Source organism: Euprymna scolopes, chromosome 1 (assembly GCF_053919585.1).
Source record: "Euprymna scolopes isolate OS-2025 chromosome 1, ASM5391958v1, whole genome shotgun sequence".
Taxonomy (NCBI): Eukaryota; Metazoa; Mollusca; class Cephalopoda; order Sepiida; family Sepiolidae; genus Euprymna; species Euprymna scolopes.
In genome coordinates, this window is record NC_136482.1 from 165,510,979 (window position 1) to 165,517,684 (window position 6,706).

A 6,706-nucleotide genomic window follows, 5' to 3' on the forward strand; every position below is an offset into this window, starting at 1 on the left:
TCATTATTGCACAGTGTTATACGCAGTTGTTGCTCAAGTTAAATGAACATCCTGAGTTCCTATCAAAACAGTCTCGTCTTATTAATGGCAAACAATACTACGGGTTAAAAAGAATCGGCAAGGAACAAGCAACGCAATGTGCAGAAACGATTTATTGTATAAAACTCACAAATATATGCCATCGCGCACACCATAAATTCTGCAAAGAAACACATCCGGTGGCTCTCTGCATTATTCTGTTTAATATCTTACGTACAAATTGCAGCTGTCCTCACTGAAAACCTATGACTAATGACTAAAACACTCCGAACAGGCATATACTCTCGTATATGGAGGACACGGTTGAATAAAAAAACAAGCATCATCGACCATACTTATGAAGCGTATATCCTTAAACAAGGATATTAATTCAAATAACATTATTGTGAGATTAATGACATAGATAAAACTGCATCAGTTCTTGTCGGCGATATGCGTTAACATCGTTAATGCTCCTACGCAGGGTTAATTAGTAGAGTTTCGCCAAAAAACAAGGCATACTGCCACTTGGAGGCTACAATTTGGAATCATGTCTAACAGAGAAATGTGAGAGTTGAGTAGCGAGATTTCTGCTCACATTACATTTAAATTTCTCCATATTCATACAGTAAAGGAAACAGGAAAGAGGAAGGAGATTCCAAAGTTTAGCAGTTCGAGCGAAGAAACTGTTAGAATAGAAGCCTTTCCGGCATTTATAGACCTCAACAGTGAAGTGGTGAGATTTTGCTGCCTGTTGAGTTAGTCGGGAGCGTGTACATCTACTGGCTACAAATCCTATGAGTTAATCAGAGCTCATTCAGGTAAATAACTTGTAAAACAGCATTGGATAATTTCTAAATTAGAGCGTCACTTGAACAAAAAAGTGGACGCCGACATTATCTGATGCGTTAGAGCTTCTTGATTCAATACTAATCTATAATATACATCTCACCTGTCTGTTTAAATGTATGTATATGTATATGTATGTATGTATGTATGTATGTATGTGTGTATGTATGTATGTATGTATGTATGAACGTGTCTGTCAAAAACATTTCACCTCTGTTTAAAGGTATGTATGAATGTAATTCATACCAATTGAACTATTGTTTTTCGTTGATTCATACGTTGAGTTATTTGGAAAATTATGTGTGAATTTGTCAACATCATCATCATCATTATCATGTACTGCATATGTGTGAGTCTAAAACAAACTTTTGATTTAAAAAAAAATCAAGTGTCTGTAATTCATATTAATAGGACTGCTGTTTTTCGTCGATTCGTACGTTGATTTATTTGGAAAATTATGTGTGAATTTGTCAACATCATCATCATCATCATCATTATCATGTACTGCATATGTGTGAGTCTAAAACAAACTGTTTATTTAAAAAAAAAAGAAAGGAAGAGGGAAAAAGATCAGGAAGAAAAAGGGGCAGAACGGTCCAGCAGCTGATCACTTACAATGTATGACTTTTGGAATGTTCCTTCATGTGTATTTTACATGTATATGTGTGTGTACGTATGTATAGGCATAGGTATGCCTGTGCGTATATGTGTGCCTCTACGTGATTATGGTTGCATGTGTGTGCACAGCATACGCATGTTGGCGTACATCTGTATGTACGCATGTGTTTATTGTCATGTGTATGTGGGGTGGAGAGGGCTCCCGTAAGCCGTGGTGAAGGCAACCCCTCTAGGAGAAGCAAATCTTAGATTAAAAAAAACATAAAGCGGGAGGCCAATACCCGCATTAAGCTGGTCTGCAGTTTGACTTGTTGCTGGTTAACTTGCTCTTGCTTGTTGCTGGATGTCATCATTTTGACCCGAGAGAGAGAGAGAGAGAGAGAGAGAGAGAGAGAGAGAGAGATTTAGCTGTCGTACAAAGCTTTAAACTCTGTAACATCTTCTGTGCATAGATACTCCCTCAGCCATGGAAAAGTTGTGACGCGTGTAGGCCTGAAATGCTGGAAGCATGTAATAATTGATCTGCCATCATTATATGTATATATGTATGTATAGGTGTATGTAAGTTCATGTACAGGTGTATGTATATATGTGTGTATCTATGTGTATATGTATGCATATGTGTATATGTGTGTATATGTGCATGTGTATGTATATATGTATGTGTGTATGTATATACGTATATATATTGTTTGTATGTATGTGCATATATGCATGTGTGTATATGCATGTGTGTATGTATATGTATGCATGTATATGTGTATGTATGTATGTGCATGTTTGTGTATGAGTGCATATTTATGTATGTGTATGTATATGTAGGTAAGTGTATGCATATATATATATATGTGCATATGTGTACATATGTGTATATGTATGTATATGTAGGTATGTATTTGTATATGTGTGTATTTATATGTATGTGCATGTGTATGTATGCGTGTGTGTATGTATATGTATGCATGTGTATTATGCATTGTGCATGTATATATGTATATATATATATGTGTATGTTTATAGATATGTATGTGTGTATGTGTATATATGTATATTTGCATTCTATATATATATGTGTGTATGCCATTCACCGTCTTGTGTATGTTTATGTATGTATATGTATGTATATTATGCATTGTGTATGAATGCATGCATATATGTGTGTTATATGCATGGGTGTATGTATGTGTATGTATGTATGTATGTATGTATGCGTGTGTGTATATATATATATATATGTATTTATACTAGTGACTGTCTTCACTGTCATGTCTGTTTATGAGTGTGAATTTTGCCGGCAGGACAAAGTCATTTTTGGCTCATGGACTTTCAGTGTCTGAGGGAGTGGCAGTCGTGTGACAAGATGTTGCAATCATCATGTATGTATGTATGTATGTATGTATGTATGAACGTATGTGTGTAAAAAACCTTCGACAGAGGCGACCGATTTCCATGAGATCTTTACCGTTTTAAAGCTCGACCCTTCGGACGAAAAATTAACAAAAAATCATTAATTCTTTCACTCTCAACTGGGCATTTTTCTACAAAGAGGGTCGTTTTTTTTTTGTTTTGTTTTTTTTTTGCTTCGCCGTTTTTGTAAGTCATCGCACCGTTTGGAATGTCTTTGCTAATTTCAACGTTCTGACCGCCTGGTCGCGCTAGGTTTTCTTTCACCTTCTTTTCCGCCTTCGTGTCACGGGTTCGAGCCTGTCTGCCTACTGCCACTTTTTTTTGTTGTTCAAAACACACCTACAAACACCCAGGCAACGCCCGGCACGCAGACCAGTAAAATATAAAAGTAACATTGGCAATTTCTCACATGAATATCAATTTTAATGGAACGATGATCCTGTCGTTGATAGTAACCAGTTTAATTATTTTAATTACAAAGTTACGTTTGATATCATCGATTCTCCGAACAGAATCTCAGATTACAATATAGAAGCACAGAACTATGGGATTGTCTCGCCAAGAACGCATAACGTAATGATCTTAGAGAAAACAATGTGATATTTTTTTATGCAACAATCAGCATGCAATTACTTTTTGTTTTTTTGTGAAACGGATAAATTAATATTTTCCCTCGAAACTGTCGTAGTAATACGGCGACGACACATGACGAGAACAGATGTTCCAACGCGTGCTGGTGGTAGTGGTGGTGGTAGCGGTTGTAGAAGTGTACTCCAAATACTGTAAATAAGAACATCATAATGAACCTAAGATATCAAGAACAATAACGTAACGTGAATATTCAACAATTAGAACCAGACTTTCTGTCTCAGTAAAACGAAAATAGTAGGAGAAACAGAATAGAATTACTGTGCAATGCATAAATTTACAAAAAAAAAAAAAAAAAATACACAGTCATATGCTAAACTGGTACCGGTGACAACAAAAAATACAAAATACAACCATATAAAATTACTAGAAACATACCTGTCTAAGATAAAATTAATTACCATAACAAAATAGTTTTATCATTATTTTCTTTCCCTTTACAATTATAAAGTTTAGATATACGAGTTAAATAAGTTTCAACTTTTTTTGTACAGGCGTTTAAAATTATGCGTTTCATTATTCTAAAATATACAGGGAAATGGAGAAAGAACGCTTGTAGTAATTAATATGTATTCATATTCAAAATCTGGTGCAGTGCGAGGTGCCTTCAATAAGTTTCCAGACATTTTTGTACAGCGATTTAAAAGTTGTTATGGACTCTTGAAAATTCAGTAGGTTATTGCTATATATCTTATGAGGTGACTAACCAATTTTTATGTTCAAATGAACAGCTACAGCAGGAATTGGAATACACCTTACTAAATACAGCTATTCACAGATGGTGAATTTCAAAAGTGCAATCTGGGCGGGACTATACTTGAGGAGAACGATATGCAATAAAATTCTGTTTTAAATTTGGAAAAAAAATCCACGGAAACGTATAGAATTTTTCAAACTGCTGTCGAACCGTCTTGCATGAATGAATCAAGCATCATTTTCTGAACGGAACAAGATATTTAATTGAGACAGAGAGTTTGTGAGGGATGATGAGGTGTGCAAGCAGAAAGAAAATTAGAACACTAGAGTTGAATGGCCAAATAAAGATTTTCTTACATAAGGATCGTCGTGTGTTTGTAGAGACACTAAATGGGCAGTTTGATGTCGTTGTGGGAAATGTACATACGGTCATTCGCGAGGCACTGAAGATGTGGAAGATTTGCTCGAAGTTTTTTTTCCAAGATTGTTCAAAGAAGATTAGAAAAAAAGATATTGTCATGGCATCAAGACAATTCTGCACTCTCTCTATTGTCCAGTCTTTGCTCCCTGTGACTTTTAGTTATTATCTGAATTCAAGGAAACATTAGAGGCAGTCGTTTTGAGACAACTGAGTAGATGGAAGAGTCTGTGACAATGGTAATTGACAAGCTCACACAAGAGGAGTTCTATAGGGCCTTCCAGCATACGAAAAAGTCTGGAAACTTATTGAATGTATCTTGTACCTATAATAAATCTTTTCTTACATTATATTTTCATAATAATCCGTCATAAGAGGATCGTTGCAATTCTATATTTTAACTAAACAAAGAGGCACAAAAACGGTAGTGTTTCCAAACGACGTTTTTGTACCTCAGAATTTATTTTTCCACATAGTTACCATGATTTCTTATGCATTTTTGCGAGCGATGCGGTGGTGGATGTGCATGAGTGGCTGGAGCCGCCTTAGTCACTCACACCACCGCCGCCAGTTTGAAAACGAAAAAAAAAACCCACATCTCTTAACTGTGCTGATGTTAAAAGCATTGGCTTCGTAAACGGTTAGTAGGCGCCGATGAAGGTTGGTAAGTTCAATTTTTTTTCTGCATGAAGGAATTCACTGCCCGCATCTCCTCTTTGACGCACGCCAATGACAATGATTACTTTCTTAGAGAGTCGAACCGTTAATATTTGCAACGTAGAGACGAAACCTTCAGATCAAGAATGCATAAGCCCAGTCATCATGATAATGTAATTTGTACTACACTTTCCTCAGTCCAGGCAGAAAAAATATGGTAGGCATTACTTTTGAATGACATTCGTATATTTTTGGTTTTATGGAATTTCTGAAATTTAAGAATCCTGCTTCACTAATTGCTAACTAGCGGGACCTGTGGAAATTCCACAGGGGGCTCATTCATATGCAATATATTAATGGTTGCAGTTTGTAGAAGTTCAGTGTAAATGTAGACGCTTTGATTTTATTGTAGTTTTTTTTGTAAACTGCAAAAGTATTTATCTAAGCTAGCACGAACACCCGGCAAAGCCCGTCGTAAAGTATGTTTAAATATAACATTTTAATTCTTGCAGATTTCGTATATATTATTATAGAATTAATATTCTATCAAATTTTGTATATTATAAAGTTTCGACTTCAAAAATAAAAAAAAGATATCCATATGACTTGGATGCATTAGCTTGAATCGAAACAACCTGGATGTAAGCGTTACACACAATATAACACACACGCTATCGTATTAATATTTAGATTACTTTTGATAAATTCAATACAACCATATGATTTCCTCTACAACATTTTTGCAATACTCGAAAGACAATAAAAGTTGCTGGATATGCAATAATTGATATATGATACGTATTGTTATAATTTCACCACACTCGAGCATAAATGAATCATCATGAAGAGGTTCAACCTATTTTTGACCCTGCGTTTTTATAAAACTATATAAAACAAACCATAGTTAACATTTGCAGTTGTATTGTGATTCAGTGAATTAGTTTAGGAGTGTATCAGGTATATCCATATTTAACTTCAAGAAAATGGATATAAATCATAAAATTGGATAAAAGATTCTGAGAAAATGCAAAGTTAGCCGGATGCCTTAAATGTAAAGGTAAAGAAAAAAGAAATATGTAAACATATTTCTTCTGGCTGATTTCGAAATTTAGAATTCCTTATCCCACTTTTCAAAGAATTCACAAAATAGATATAATTTTATTTTTGTAATATTTATTCTGCAGGATTATTTTTCAGAAACGTAGCGACAGGATCCAATATAATTATGTACACTTCATAATCTAACAATTGATATATCGTAAATTCATAAGTTTTTGTTCGCTTTTCGTATAAATACGTAGATAATGGAGAATTTATATTTTTTATCAGCTTTTAGCAGTACATATGAGCCTGTGGGAAAATATTAGCAGTAGCACAGGATAGCTGACTTGCGAA